At 40.5% G+C, this 15,861-nt stretch overlaps 1 protein-coding gene across 10 annotated transcripts in view; it reads left to right on the top strand.

Annotated features, from left to right (window-relative positions):
• BBX (BBX high mobility group box domain containing) overlaps positions 1 to 15,861 on the top strand; it is a 198,743-nt gene that overhangs the window by 82,045 nt on the left and 100,837 nt on the right. For all 10 annotated transcript variants that reach the window (XM_039484007.1, XM_039483983.1, XM_039483998.1 and 7 more), the window contains one exon: positions 7,273 to 7,342. The gene's annotated coding sequence lies outside the window, so the exon portion shown is untranslated. The remainder of the gene's footprint in view (positions 1 to 7,272; positions 7,343 to 15,861) is intronic.

Below are 15,861 nucleotides of genomic sequence, written 5' to 3'. Positions count from 1 at the left end.
GTACTTGCAGTATTTGATGTTGTCTGAGTCTTCAGAAAGACACTCAGTGACTAAGTCTCCTCTTGCTCAAACCACCAATTTTATTTAAAATAAAATACAATGTTAAACTAAATCTCAGCAAATCTAAAATTATGCTGTTTGGCTCAGACAGCAGGTGGGGAGTGAGGGGCCGCTGCTAAGCCTCCACTCTTATAGTCAGGGAGATGTGTTAGTGGGGATGAGGTGATGCCCAGGCTTAAGGTCAAATGCTGCTTGTCTTACCCAGGTTTTCCCATTTACTTCAGGCAAGTAGCCCCAAGTTTACAGTGCGACTTCTTGGATGTCTAGAGTAAGCAAGATTTGGCCCATAGCGTCAGGGCCGGTGCAAGGATGTTTCGCACCCTAGGCGAAAGTTCCACCTTGCGCACCCCCGCCCTGAGGCCCCTCCCCCCACATGGCAGCTCCCTGCCCTAGCTCACCCCTGCTCCGAGCATGAGTACCCTGAGCACGCCGTCGCTGCTTCACTTCTCCCGCCTCCCAGGCTTGCGGCACCAATCAGCTTAGGCACCACAAGCCTGGGAGGCGGGAGAAGTGAAGCGGCCACAGCGTGCTCAGGGAGGAGGCGGGGCAGGGGTGAGCTGGGGCGGGGAGTTCACCTGTGTGCAGCCTCCCCCCCCCGCCTTACTTGCTGCAGGCGGCCCTCCCTGCACTCCCCTGCCCCAGCTCCCTCCGCCTAAATGCCGGTGGCAACCTGGGTGGCCAAAGATCCGGCCGCAGTGGTCTCTGCTGAAAAAAATGGCGCCCCCCCAAATCCCAGTGCCCTAGGTGACCACCTAGGTTGCCTAAATGGTTGCACTGGCCCTGCATAGTGTGTTCCTGGACTGTGGGCTGACTTTGGACAATCCAGTGTTGGCTCTAACTGGGCTCTTTAAAATAGTAAACACCATAGGAATGTCACCAGCCTGCAAACCTTCCTCTTGAACTCTGCTCTCAGTACTATGACTCATGCCTTTATAGCTGCATTACTGCAACAAGCTCGCTATTGACTAACTGGAAAGCAGTTCTGTTGCCTGCAGCTGCTGCAGACCTTGGTAGCAAGACTGCTTTCTAGGGTGGTGAAAGGAATTCTACTTGCCTGCTTTTTCCATGCTCAACTGTGCTTTTGGGGGGCATGGATTGTGTTTGGAACATTCTTGGAACCCAAGGACCTTGCTCAGGCTCTGACACTTCTAAGATTTCATGGTGACTTGTGATGGTTGAGGGTTTGGGCTGGGCCCCCGAGGGCCTCTGCAACCCTCTCTCTGTGGAGTGCTCCTCAGTTTTATGTTGAGAAATGGTACTGCTGGAGCAGTGAAAACAAGCCACAAAGCTTTATTTCTTTGCATTTGAAAAAAAGTATTCTGCGTGTCGCTAGACTCCATTTTAATTCATCTGATGGACTTATTTGTCAGTCCTTTTAATGGGCTTAAGTCGTATTTTTGAGGTCCCTACAATACTACAGCAGTTTGAAATACATATATTTTGTCTGAATCAGCTCTGTTACACCAATGTATCTCTTCTGATTTTCAAGGAATTACTCATGATTTAAACCCAGGGTAAGAGAACAGAATCAGGCTCATTATTTTCTGTGCCTTAGTCTCTTAGAATATAAATACAATACATGAACTAGGGTGCCCTCCATCAAGGTAGGTGGTGGGGAAAATGTAAGGGGAGGAGATGGAAGAGATGCAGGAGACGGGGTCGATGATTACGAAACTAGGACAAACCCCCCCATTTTCCACAAAACACACTGGGATTCCCCAGAAAACCAGAGCAAGCCTGGCAACTTAAGTACTGACAACTCCAAGCATTCAAGAGTTAGGCCTCAGGAATCATGAGATTGGATTAAAATTCATGCTTTAAAAAATAAAAAATAAAAAGCTTTTTATTTGCCTCCTGGTTTTTTGAGCCTTTTGGGTCATGTTTTCAGTCTTCTCACTGTAACTTTCCAGAAGCCTTAAGGTCAGGAGATGCTTGTTGTTGAATATTCAAACTTTTCAAAAGTATGGTTCTGCCTATACGGAAACCCAGAGCTTTATGAATAGGCTGCTTTGGTTTGAAAATTAGCAACATCTAATGTACTGTTATAGAACCATGTATAAAGAGTCATGCTGCTCTGTAAAGTACAGTGCTCCTGCACATATGATGTTTTCTGTAACGGTGGAAACCGTTTACATGATGCAAGAATGTCTACAGAGTAGCTGTGTATCTACAGTGCCTTACATGGTGGCAAGTATCAGGGGGTAGCCGTGTTAGTCTGTATCCACAAAAACAACAAGGAGTCTGGTGACATCTTAAAGACTAACATTTATTTGGGCATAAGCTTTCGCATATGAAGAAGTGGATTTTTTCCCACGAAAGCTTGTACCCAAATAAATCTGTTAGACTTTAAGGTGCCACTGGACTCCTTGTTGTTTTCGTGTATCTACAATCTTAGAAAATGTACCAGATATTAGCCAGAGACTGATAGTAAGATGAGAGGAGACTGCATAAGTTAGATCCAGGGGCCAAGACCTAATTAGAAGCTCATTATTTCCTCTTTGTCCAGCCATCACAACAAGTCTGAAGACACTTCTAGAACTCCTCATAGAGTGCTGCCCCTGAACTTTGCTTGGGAAACCACTTCTTTTATATCCATCTCTAGATATGTAAGTGATGAAGTGTTCGCAGCTGGGACCTTCAAATATATTCAAGAGAAAAACATGTTATTTCTCTGTTCCTTTCCCCCCATCAACCTCCATGAGTTTCTGATGCTTCTAATTTCTCCTCCAGTGAATAGCTTCTGCCTTTCTCAAGCCAGCAACAGCAGAATGAAACTAACCTGATCATCAGTTTCACTTTGGCCTGCAAGATTCTGAACAGCAGTGTGTTTATTCTTTGCTCCAGCCTGAAAATATTCATGACCACAGCAGAGGGCACTGTAGCTGTCTCCGGACTTAGGCAGTCAGCAGTACTTTGGTTATGCTTGGTCTGCATTCAAAACATTATCTTCGCAAGAGCTGGACGCTTTTTTTATATATATAATACATTATCAAAGCTCTGATTCTGCAGGAGAGTGCCAAGTATTATCGTTAAACTACTATAATTAAACCACTATTTTTTTCTTGCAGATAAGGACTTATTTACATGCAGAGTTGTACCAGTTTAATTTGAGGTGTGATTTTTTTTTTAAACCAATTTAGTTAAATCAATGCAAAAAAAGGCTATGTTGAGACTCTTAAACCAGGCTTATTTCAGTCCAAGTTAGTTTTAAGCAAAACCAAAACAAGCCACCGTTAAACTGAAATAAGAGTGTCCACTCAAGGGTGTGAACTGGGTTAATTAAACTAAAGCAAGGTTGTATGTAGATGAGGCCAGAAGTTTCATTTTCCTGTCCACCATACAGTAACTTATATGTAGATCTGCTTAGGTTTCAGTCGTAAAAGAGTTGTCCCGAATCAGTTCAATGAATGAACAGATCTGTAGTTGCATAACAAAAGGTATTTGTGGGTACTGTTGAGAAAACAACGCGAGTTTCAAATCAGACTGGCTGGAGTAACAAGAGCTGCCTAAATTTAGTAGGTGTTCATGTGTAGCACATTCTGCTGTTGAAGTCTAAGACAATGCAGCATATCCTGTTTTCTATGGTGGCATCTTGCAAAACATCAACTCTCATGAGCTTTTTGACAATTTAAAGAGAGTCTCTAGAAGGGGTTTAATTGTTTAGGTTCTTGTAAAAACACACACAGTTAAGTAAACTTGTGAAGCCACAAGTTCAAGAGGTCCTAGAAGCAAAGCTGTTTCTCAAGCATGTGAGGCCTAGCATTTACCCATTTTGTTGCAGAAAATAGGTCTAATGATTTTAATAAAATAATAACTACTAGTTATTCCATTGTACCTTTGTTTGGTCTCATACAAAGAAGCAAGAACTATGTTAAAAACCTCTCTTAGACAACCACCTGAGACCAGCAAAAGTTAGTTAATTCCTTCCCCAAATACATTTTATTGTTATGAATGAGTGTGCAGGAGGCTCATAATAAAACTGTGATTTGTACAAAATGGAAAATAGTACATATATGAGAGGATTTTGTCCTCTGCAACATTGAACTTAATAAACTCTTATGCCAACAGTATTTGTATTTTTACATCTTATCTCTGTCTTACCCATCCCTACTGCCCCTCACCCTGCCCCTTTTGGAGGAAAAAAGCAAACCTTCCCACCAAAAATCCTAGCTCTTCTATTAAGATGTATTTGGCCTTACTGGGTACTACCTAAAATTGAGGGGTGGTTCCTACACTAAGTCATTTATCAAATTCACAGGTAGTCTTCAGGCATCATAAAATAAAGCTGTCAGTTTCAGTTTTCATTCTTGCCTGGTTTTTTTCTCCAGGAGCATTTGATTTCCATTGTCATAGTGCAGGTAAAAGGCCTTTATCTAGTTTGTAAGATCTACTTTCTGTGCTTCGGAAAAGGGACAGTCTCAAACCGTTCCAGACTGACAAGGGAAGCCCTTCAAAGGCAAAGATATGCAACAGATATCTTTATGACATGCCTTACTAGTACAGTCCAGCTCTTGGGCTGGGCAATTAGCAGTGGTCCCAGTGTGCCACCTGCATACCATATTTCATACATGCTGATTCAGATTCCTTTCTGAATGCAAAGCTGATATAACCCTAGGTATGACTTTGTCCTGAGTTTCTCTGATACCAGCCACAGTGGAGATTAGATTTTCTACCTCATTCTAACGGTGATCACTTCTTGTTGTCCATCGATACCCTTACAGGTTTTTCTGGCCTAAGTCTTAAAAAGGACCCAGTTTCGTATATAACTTGTACATGGGAGATATTCCTCCTCTGCAAAGGGCATGAACATTTTTTTTTTAAAAAGAAGAAAAAGAAAAAGTTGTTACTTAACAGACCCCGCTTTCTCGTAAAGGAGGAGGAGAATTGTATTTAGAACATTTGGGAATACTTTGGAACAATTTCTAAGATGTGCAGTAGCTTAATAAAGATGGTCTTTAGTACAGGCTTTACAGTGATTTCAGTTCTCTGTTTATCCCAATAGGAGGTCTTAGCATTCTGCATGTTATCCACCTAAAACAATAAGTAGATTAGAACTTTAGAATGTGTGCTCTTAGAGCCAGGGTCTGGGTCTTCCTGTGTATGGAAAAAGTTTATAGCACATGTGGTGTACCGTTGCTTTCTGAATAATAAATAATTACATCCTACATGAGAAAAAGATGAATTAAAGAGAGCGTAAATGTATGCCGTTAGCACCCGACAGTCTTTTTTTTTCCAATCTCTTAGTATTACAGGAAACACCTATGATTATTACAATTGAAAGAGATTAGTCTCTAGTTCTTGTTTGTTTGCTTTATGTACATTTGACAGCACTATGTGAATAATCATGAACACTGTTTCCTTTAGATAGTCAGTCAGTTTCCCCTGCTTCTGAGTGTCTTACATATAGTGAAAGGGAAGCGAGAAATCTTTTTTTTTTTTTTTAAAGGAAACTGATTGTAAACCACTAATATAGGCAGGGACATGTGTGTAATATCGTGTTAACTCTGAGAGCTCCAGCTGGGAGTGCCCCTTCAAAAAGCACTTGGATTTTATAGACTCTCGACTACTGTCGGAATGAAGACCATAAAAGTACCTAAGAAAAAGGCAGATGATTAACTATCCCAAATACTGAGCGAGGGTTAACCTTTTAGCTGGATGTGCTTCACTGCAACTGTGTGCTGATGTCATCCTTTGACATCAATTTAATGTTCAGGCTTGCCTGATGCAGTCACTTTCTGCAGGTGCATGCTGCCTGAACGTACTAGGAAAATTTAGCAGCAGTTAATGCAGTTAACATAAGGCAGTATTCTGAGGTGTGGTAAAAGCACTCATCCAGGCATCTTGAGTGAGGAGCTATCCAATGCCACTCATTCGCAGTGAAGTTCCTATGAGCCTTGCTGCATTGTGATTTGACTTCAGGTTTTGTCATCATCGTCATTTGTAGTTGAGAGAATTTCACTGTGAGGATTTAATAACCTGTCACGTACCCTTGATCATTTGGATTATTATTTGAGTGCAACTGGGGTGCAAGAGAGTCTCTTTGGTATTTCTGGCTTTGAAGACCTCTGTTTGCTTCAGTAGTTGTTTGATGGTCAGGGGATCAGGCTGAATGTTCTAGGCATAGGCATTACCCAACTCGGTGGCTGGTTATGGGAAAATAGTTCTCTGATTGCCAATGGCCAGTCTTGAAAGTATAGTACTGATTGTAGGGATAAGTGCTAGCATCACCTCATTTCAAACTGTGATTTGGAGGTTCTTTTAAAACTACCTAGATTCAGTTTATGTTGTAAAGACAAGAGAAGTTTTTAATTGCTTTGGAGAAAATTAAGTGGGGAAAAATCTATCGCAGTTGAGGAAACCCAAGCTAAAGCAAGAACTGAATTATGCTGCCAAAGACTTCATTGCAGGATAATTTAGGCTTAATCTAAAGATATCACTGCTTTAAATTTAATCTATCAAAATCAGATTATTCAGCTAGATATTCTTACTAAACAATAAGTAGTGCTAAGTTTTAAGTACAGTAGTAGGAAAAAACGATGACAAATGTCACTACAAGGGGAAAATTGCAGGCTGTCTTTCTCTGTTGAAGAATAGCTCTTTACTTGTAGGGGGTGCTTTGCAAACAGGTGTTTTCTCTGAACAGAGATGCTTTGGTGTTGGTAGTTTCATTTGTATGAGCTTCAGTTTGACTTCTGTGTTGTCTGTGCACATGTCTGCAATTTGTCTTTTGCTGATAGCAGTGTAGTTTTTAGTAAACATTTATACTTTTTATATAGTATCTTCCATTCAGGGATCAGAAAGCACTTTACAGACAGAATACACTTGATAAAACTCTTTCTCATCTCCTTTTTTTCATGATCCATGTCAAACTTAACTTCTCAGTAAGTGAATGTGGTAAATACACAATGGAAGACCTTTTAATGACCAGCAGAAATGAGAAAAGGAGCTGCTCTTCATGCTGTAAAACAAAATAGACTTCCCCCTCCAGTTTTAGAAATATCAAATCTTGTTTTATCTGTTTTTGTTGGAGAATTGCAGTCGGAGTTTTCTCTGCCCTCAATTTTTTGTGGCAGAAGTGTTGAATCTTTCATAATGAATTATTGTCCTGAGTGGGTATTAGGAATTGAGAGTTAAATAGGTGATAATGTAAACAAAAATCAAAGGTTTTTTAAATAGTCTAACTAAAATCCCTTCCTCTTTTTGCTTCCTTAGGTTTCAGTCTCTTGTGATGTCATAATCCTACTAGTTCTCCAGGCTGCCGAGACTCTTCATCCAGCAGCAGGTAAGACAAGTCGTAATGGGCCAGGCTCCTCAGCTGGTGTCAGCATAACTCCAGTGTAGTCAATGGAACTATCCCAATTTGCCTCAGCTTGAGAGTCTGTCTCATTATTCCTACTGTGTGTTGGTTAAAACAAACAAACAAAAACTATCTCCAGATCTTCTTTATTCATAATGAGGAAACAAAAATAACACAAATCCAAATATTGAAGGTTAACTTTAAGGTAATAATGTATGTGAATGGGTCATAATCCTCTTTTCTGATATGTGATGCAAGTATGTTATTTAGAGAAACGGAAATTCATTGCCTCCTTCCATTTTTGTGGTCATTCAGATTTTTCATCAACTTTACCTATTCATGTAATTACTTGGAGTTTCTGCAATGCTATCCTCATTTGTTTTGGGTTTTATTCCTGTCTCAAAGAAAAATACAAAAGTGTGGCGTGTGGGTTTTGTTAATTTGTTTATTTTTGGTTTGGTGTCTTGGTTTTGAATTTTGAGCTTTTCTTTTTGGCTGGTACATGTGTGTGTACTGTTTTGATTTTAGTATCTGGCATGTCCAGTGGAATTTGTGAATACAAGGTGATTTTAGGAGCAATGACCATTTCCTGTGATTTAATTTTGTCCAACTAGGGGAAGAAAATACAATGAAGCTGATTGATTTGATACTCTGAGATGGTGGCAATTTATCATATTTTAGATTTTGAGAGAGGCAAACTGAGATACTTAATAATGAGATACTTTATGCTAGCACCAACTGAGCTACATCTAGAACCAACTCTTATAAGTCCCTTTGCTTTTAATTGTGGGCAGATTCATTTAATCTGGGGGCAAATGGAAAAAGCAAAGGACTATATGGCATAAAGATGTTTATTAGCTGTTCATTCAGCTCTTTCCCTGATCCCAAAAAGGGTTAATAATTAACACCAGAACAAATGTTGGAAATACCTGCAGTGACATTGTACTAAGGAACAAATTCGTAAGGATGGAGGCTGCCTTCAGGATCATCCTTACTTTAGGATTCCTAATGTAGATGAGTGAAAATAAATCCTTTAAGTCTCACCACACAAAGGATTCCCAACTGAGAATAAAATATAGTGTGACAAAGTTCCTCCTCTACCTTGGTGGGTCCTGCGTTTATTTGGCAGATTTGCTCACCTCAGTGATCTTCCCCACAATCTGAGTCAACTTCTCCTGTGTCTGATCAGGAGTTGGGAGGTTTGGGGGGAACCCAGGCCCACCCTCTACTCTGGGTTCCAGCCCAGGGCCCTGTGGATTGCAGCTGTCTATAGTGCCTCCTGTAACAGCTGCATGACAGCTACAACTCCCTGGGCTACTTCCCCATGGCCTCCTCCAAACACCTTCTTTATCCTCACCACAGGACCTTCCTCCTGGTGTCTGATAACGCTTGTACTCCTTAGTCCTCCAGCAGCACACCCTCTCACTCTCAGCTCCTGGCGCCTCTTGCTCCCAGCTCCTCACACGTACTTCCTCTCCTCTGGCTCTCCCCTCCCTGACTGGAGGGAGCTCCTTTTTAAACCCAGGTACCCTGATTAGCCTGCCTTGATTGGCTGCAGGTGATCTAATCAGCCTGGCTGCCTTAATTGGTTCTAGCAGGTTCCTGGTTACTCTAGTGCAGCCCCTGCTCTGGTCACTCAGGGAACAGAAAACTACTCATCCAGTGACCAGTATATTTGCCCTCTACCAGACTCCTGTACCCCACTGGCCTGGGTCTGTCACAATAGTCTGAGAAAAACGGTGTCAAACAAGTTGCTTAGGGTCCACCTACTTAAGACTGCCTATCTCCCTGTACCATACTGCTGCAGTCAGCAGAAGTGCTTATGGTTGGAGTCCCCATGATTTAATAGAAAAGAGGTCAGTGGTAGAACATACTCTGTAAGGAGCCCTGAGTTGTGGAACAGGCTTCTGCTTTGGTCCTGAGCAGTATGGGACTGGTGATCTCTAGAGCGTTTTGTAAGGCCCATCATGTTCTCCTGGGTGTTTTGAAGATGGTGGATCAGGTTGGGAGTGATTATTTATGGGGGATGGGAGTTTGGGTGAGTGAAAGACCTACTGTTTGGGCTGTGTCTGGATAGGGATTTGTTGGAGTTTTTCTTGTTTTTTTTGCTGCCCTTTTTTGTTTATTAGGTGATATTATTGTTGTAATAATGCCAAAGGCACCCAGAGTAACAAATTGTAGGAGAGAGGGAATCATTCTATATCATTATATACTGAAATAAATATAATAAAATTTAAAAAAAATGTTACCAAAAGATGTTGAATATTTCAAGGCTCCACAGACTAAGTGTCTCTGTATAATATTTAGACCTAAAAAGAACATGCTGTCATTCATATACAGTAACTCCTCACTTAAAGTCATCGTTGATCTATTAGAGAACATGCTCATTTAAAGTTGTGCAACGCTCCCTGATAACGTTGTTTGGCAGCCGCCTGCTTTGTCCACTGCTTGCAGGAAGATCATCCCGTTGGCGCTAGCTGGTGGGGGCTTGGAACCAGGGTGGACTGGCAGCCCCCCATCAGGCTATCAACTGCCGGGCAGTTCAGTTGTCCCTCCCCACGCTGCCGTGTGCTGCTCTTTCCCTCTGCCTTGGAGCTGCTCCTGGGAGCCTCCTGCTTGTTGTGCAGAGAGAGAGGGGGAAGAGGGGTGCTAATGTCAGGGTGTCCCCTTCCCCCCGCTTCTGCCCCCCACCCCTGTACCTCATCTCCACAAAGCAAGGCAGGGACATGACAGGGCTCAGGGTGGAGGGAGCTTGCTGGCAGCAACTGCTGTCTCAACTTGCTGATCTACTTAAAAAGGCAGTGTACTTAGAGTGGGGTCATCGTACTTAAAGGGGCAATGCATGTCTCTCTTTCACACATGGTGTGTGTCTCTGTCACTGTCTGCCATGCTGTCTCCTCTCCCTCCATTCCAGCTGCCTTGTAGAGTGTGAGGCTACATTAACAACGTGTTAACCCTTGAGGGCTCAGCCGAGTGGTAGTTTATCGTTTAGCAGTAAGGCATTCCCTGGGAAATATCCCACACTATTCCACCCTCTGACTTCACCGCCTCAACCAAGCTTCACAATCATCATTGCTATGTACAGTATTAAATTGTTTGTTTATACACACACGAACACACACACTATAGTCTATTGTCTGATGAAAAAAATTTCCTTGGAACCTAGCCCCCCCTATTTACATTAATTCTTATGGGGAAATTGGATTCACTTAACATTGTTTCGCTTAAAGTAGCATTTTTCAGGAACATAACTACAACTTTTAAGTGAGGAGTTACTGTATGTATGAAAATGCAACTGTTTTGAGAGGATTTTGTTAAGAGAGTCAGTTCTATGTTATGCCAAGATCTGCAGCTGGATCACAAGTCCTTTGTGTCCTTTGTGCTCTGATGAAAGAAGCAATTCTTGATTTAATCCTAAGTGGCGCACAGAATCTGGTTCAAGAGGTGAATATAGCTGAACAGCTTGGTAATAGCAATTTATTTATAATTAATGTAATTAAATTTAATGTCCTTGTAGGGGAGAGAAGACCAAAGAAACCCACCTCAGTAGCATTTAACTTAAAAAAAGGGAACTACACAAAACTTAGGAGGCAGTTAGAAAAAATAAAAGACATCTCTTAAAAGTTTGAAGTAAAATCCTACTCAGGAAAATAGAAAGTAACAAATTCTGGCAAGTCAGATGTAAGGTATTAGGCAGGCCAAAAAAAAAATGTAAGACCAAATACATGTTTCTACCTAGGCATGTAAATTTAGATTTAGGAATCTAACACTGGGCAACCGGGTTTGGAAGTTTTGGCCTAGGGTTATGTATTTATTTGGGGAGGTCTTTTGCACACTGAGTAACTGAAACGTAGAATCACAGAAATGTAGGGCTGGTAGTGACCTCAAGAGGTCATCTTGTCCAGCCCCTCATGCTAGATCATCCCTGACAAGTGTTTGTCCAACCTCCTTCATAAAAGCCTCCAATCACGGGGATGCAACAACTTCCCTTAGAAGCCCATTCCAATAGGAAGTATCCTTATAGTTATAAAGTTTTCCCTAATATCTAACCTGAATATTCCTGGCTGCAGATTAATCCCATTAGTAGTCCTACCTTCAGTAGACACGAAGAATAAATCATCACAGTTTCTTTTTAACAGCCCTTAACATCCCTTATCAGGTCCCCCTCAGTCTTCTTTTCTCAAGACTAAACATGTCCAGTTTTTTTAACCTTTCCTCATATGTCAAGTTTTCTAAACTTTTTATCACTTTTCTTGCTCTTCTCTGGACACTCTCTCCAATTTATCTGCAAATTCCTAAAGTATGGTGCCCAGATTTGGACACAGTACTCCCGCTGAGGCTTTGCAAGTGCCAAGTAGAGCAAGACAATTACCTCCTGTGTTTTACATACGACACTCCTGTTAATGCATCCCAGAAAATTAGTTTTTTGCAACTGCATCACGTTGTTGACTCGTATTGAATTTGTGATCCAGATCTTTTTCAGCAGTACTACCACCAGTTATGCACCTACCTTTTAGTAATTTCATCTAGACCATAATTCCCTAGTTTGCTTATGAGAAAGTCATGTGGGACTGCATCAAAAGCCTGACTAAAATCAAGATATATCCTGTCTACTGCTTCTCTCCTATCCACTAGGCCAGTAACCTATCAAACAAGGAAATTAGGTTGATTTGGCATGGTTTGTTCTTAATAAATCCATGCTGGCTATTTCTTATGAGCCTATTAGCCTAGAGGATACAAATTGATTGTTTAATAATTTGTTCCAGTATCTTTCTGGGTATCGAAGTTAGGCTGACTGGTGTATAATTTTTAAAGATATATGCTATGTTTGCCTTTCCTCAGTATTCTGGGACTTGATCCGTCCTCCATGAGTTCTCAAAGATGATTGCTTCAGTTAGGTCTTGAAGTACTGTAGGATTAATTTAATCAGGCCCTGCTGAAACATCTGAAATTAAGTTTCGTACCTTTCCTTTGGCTTTCTCTGCAATAAGGAATAGCTCTGTATGAGTTTGAAAAAATCAAGAAACTTGGAAAATAACATTTGACATGCACGCTATGAAACCTTACTACATATTATGATGCATATTTGTGTTTGTCCCCCTGAATGTGATCCCATGCAATGTGTTCACCTTGGCAGACAGATCCTTGGTGTTGCTGAGCTCTGTGTCTTCCCCATGAGTAGAACTTCATGTTACCATGATGATAGAATGCCGTGGAAATCTAGGGTGATATGATCAAAATCTATAAAATCATGAGTGGTGTGGAAAAAATGAATAGAGAAGTGTCAATTACCATTTTTGACAATAAAAAACCTGGATCACCTGATGAAATTAGTAGGCAGCAGGTTTAATTCAAACAAGAGGAAGTACCTTTTCTTCTTCCAGTGATGGTCCCTATTGTATTCCACTGAGGGATTATGCATGTGCACCATGTATCTGGAGCCGAAGAATTTGAAAGTAGAGGTGATAAAGGGACAGGCAGACCCACGGCGTCTCCAGGTCCTTCTCACCGCCATATGGTCCCGGTCAGAACTATTAGTGTCCTCTTGTTTGTAAAAGAGTATAGTGCATATAGTTTTGTTTTTGTTTTTTTGGTAGTATTTAGCTGCTTTTACATAGTTTTTAGAATGGGCATGTTCATGGGAAATGCAAGGAATCCTATCAAGCAGTAGAAAAGAGTCCACTATATGTTCCTACTGAGCCAAATGAAAGCACTTCGCCTCCTGGGCCCAACAGACAGGGCTTTCCGTAGAGGACCCTTCCTCTCCAGCCCCTGCAACTCTGACTGTCTGGCTAGGATGCAGCCAGAGTTTTTACAGAGGGCTTCCATACCCAGAACTCTTTGCAGAGAAGGAAAGTCCCTTCCCTGTCTCTGAGTGATTGGCTAGGAAAACTGTCAATCATCTTCCTTAACTCCTGGGTCTTATAAAGACTTCACCCATCACACACAATTATTATTTTTTCAGTGAGTATGATTCTGCCACAGCAGGAGAGAAAAATAATAGAAGATCTTTGGCAACTGTATATTTTCTCTCTCTCTCTCAAACTATGTAATACTTACCATGTGTGTGTATAGATAGATCTCTTAAAGGGCTTAGATAGATAGATAGAGCTAAATTTTCAAAACAGGGGTCAATATTTTGGATGCCTAACATTCAACTCCTTTTCTCCTGAAGTTAGGTATCCAGGTTTAGAGATTGCACAGAGAATTTGGGCCTACATAATTTGTACAAGGTCACACATTGAGTCAAAGGCTGAGCTCAGATTTGAACCCAGGTCTCCTTACATCCATCATCATGCCAATCCTCGTAGCCTACTCTGTTTCATGCTGAGTCCATACAGGATACAATCAGGTTGTTATTTATTCTTTGGGACTTTGTTATATGTCCATCCAAGGCCTTAATTAGCTTGCTGGCCTTAGCTGTTGGACAGTATTCCACATCACAGAACCAGCACTGATGATTAAAAACTATTGTTAACCTATGCTGACGAAAGATCTGGACGCAGTGAATGGTAGAGTTTGCTTTTTTTAAAATAGTTTCTCTAGATAAGATCTCTTAAAGGGCTTGGTCATGCAAGATGCTGTGTACTTTCAGATCATGCTTACTATTGTAGGTCATGATCCTGCAGTGATAAGTACCATATTTTTCTGTTTCAAAAAGTGGAGAGTTTAAAAAAAAACACTAGGTGGCGCCTGAAAGTTGTGTAATGAGACATTGCACAGCCTTCCTGGGCTTTACTTGATCCAGAAAGAGTTTATGCAACTCACTGTGGCTAAAAGAGGCAGAATCCTTTTGCAAATACTTTACACACACACTCAAAAAAGTAGAGTAGCAAACCCCTTGATTTCAGTTAATTTTTCTATGACTAAATTGAGGCTCTGAACTAAAGAGTTTACAGTGCTCTAAAAGTCCATTTAAAATAATGCCTGCAGTAAAGGGAAAAGCATAAGAGAGAGAATTTGCTTTGTCATCACATGTTGTGCAAAAACCTAGAGATAAAATATTTTTACAAAAGTTCTGTTTTTCAATCTGAATTTTTTAAAATCTTAAACATAACTCTAGAGAACAAATATATCTTAAATTGAGCAACTGTCCATTAAACTTTAAGACGGGCACATGTAATACTAGAAAATTGGTATAATACTATCCATTGACAATCTCCTAGGGGAGAGATGACAAGGGAGTTGAATTCATGGGTACAATATTTTTCACACTGTAATTCTATAATCAAACAAACAAAGATAGGGACAGCTTGATTTTGCAGGATGTATTGTGTTAATTTCGATAATAGCTAGGAATGTATTTAAGTTCATCTCAGGATATTTCTCTCAATAAACATTAGGCATATCTGTCTTGTTTAAAATGAATCCAGGATGTTTTCATTGACTTTTTTATTATTTTTTTTTTAAGATGCAAGAATGCTACAGTATTATAATTTATGGCCTAATAGCACTTAATGGATCAGAAAATCAGGTTAAATACACTGTACAGACATTCATTTATCTTCCTTCTGCTGTTAAAGAATCAGTGGGTAGTGATTGTTATGATGGCTTATTAACAACTGCTGTTTTAATCTGCTGAACACGAGTTCAAGGCGAAAGTGGAAACTATAACAAACACTACGCTTGTGCAAGAATATTTTAGATCCTATTAAAAATGTATTAAAGGCCTAATTCTTTCATTTGCTCCTATAGCTTGACTCCTGTAGTAATTATGGGTGAATTTTATTATGGAAGCTTCATTGTGTGTACTCAGGCCTGTCGAAAGAAATTTGGGGACCCACTACGTCATGTATGCTGGGGCCCCACCCTGTCTCTCTTCATCTCCATTTCACCCCAGTTACTGACATTTTGGGGCCTCTGAGCTTGAGGTCCCAGTACAATTATCCCCTCTTTTCCTCCATCTTGTCAATGTATTTGAAAATATAGAAAAACATCCAAAAATATTTAATAAATTGGTATTCTATTGTTTAACAGTGCGGTTAAAACTGCAATTAGTTGTGATTAATTTTTTTAATCCTGATTACATTTTTTTTAGTTAACATGGGTTAACTGCAATTAGTCAACAGCCCTAATTTTAAGTAAAGAAGATGGGCCAAGATCTTCAGCTGGTGTTAACAGCATAATTCTATAGACATCTGTACTAATTTATATACCTAAGGATTTGGCCCTATATCTGAATTGTATAATGTTGCCAACTCTCACATATTATTGAGTCTACTGATGTTGGATGTTTTACTTGAAGCTCCAGTTTCTAGAGGTATGTGTATATGTGCGAATCTCAACTTCACCAAAAAAAAAAAGTTTCTAGTTTTTCGGATTCCAAAGAAAAGCTTGAAAATATGAGCTGAATATAGCCTAGCAGCTCAGAAACCAGAAGGCAAATAAAAAGAAACCAACATATTTATTTTAATCTTTGTTCTGTATGCGTGCAGGAGTTTGCCCACGTGCAGCAAGATGCAGGATCAGGGCTGCTGATGAATTGTTATAAATTTGGAAATAAA

This window comes from Mauremys reevesii, linkage group 1 (genome assembly GCF_016161935.1).
Source record: "Mauremys reevesii isolate NIE-2019 linkage group 1, ASM1616193v1, whole genome shotgun sequence".
Classification (NCBI taxonomy): domain Eukaryota; kingdom Metazoa; phylum Chordata; order Testudines; family Geoemydidae; genus Mauremys; species Mauremys reevesii.
The sequence above is the reverse complement of the archived record's forward strand: the minus strand, read 5'-3'. Positions and strand labels throughout refer to the sequence as shown.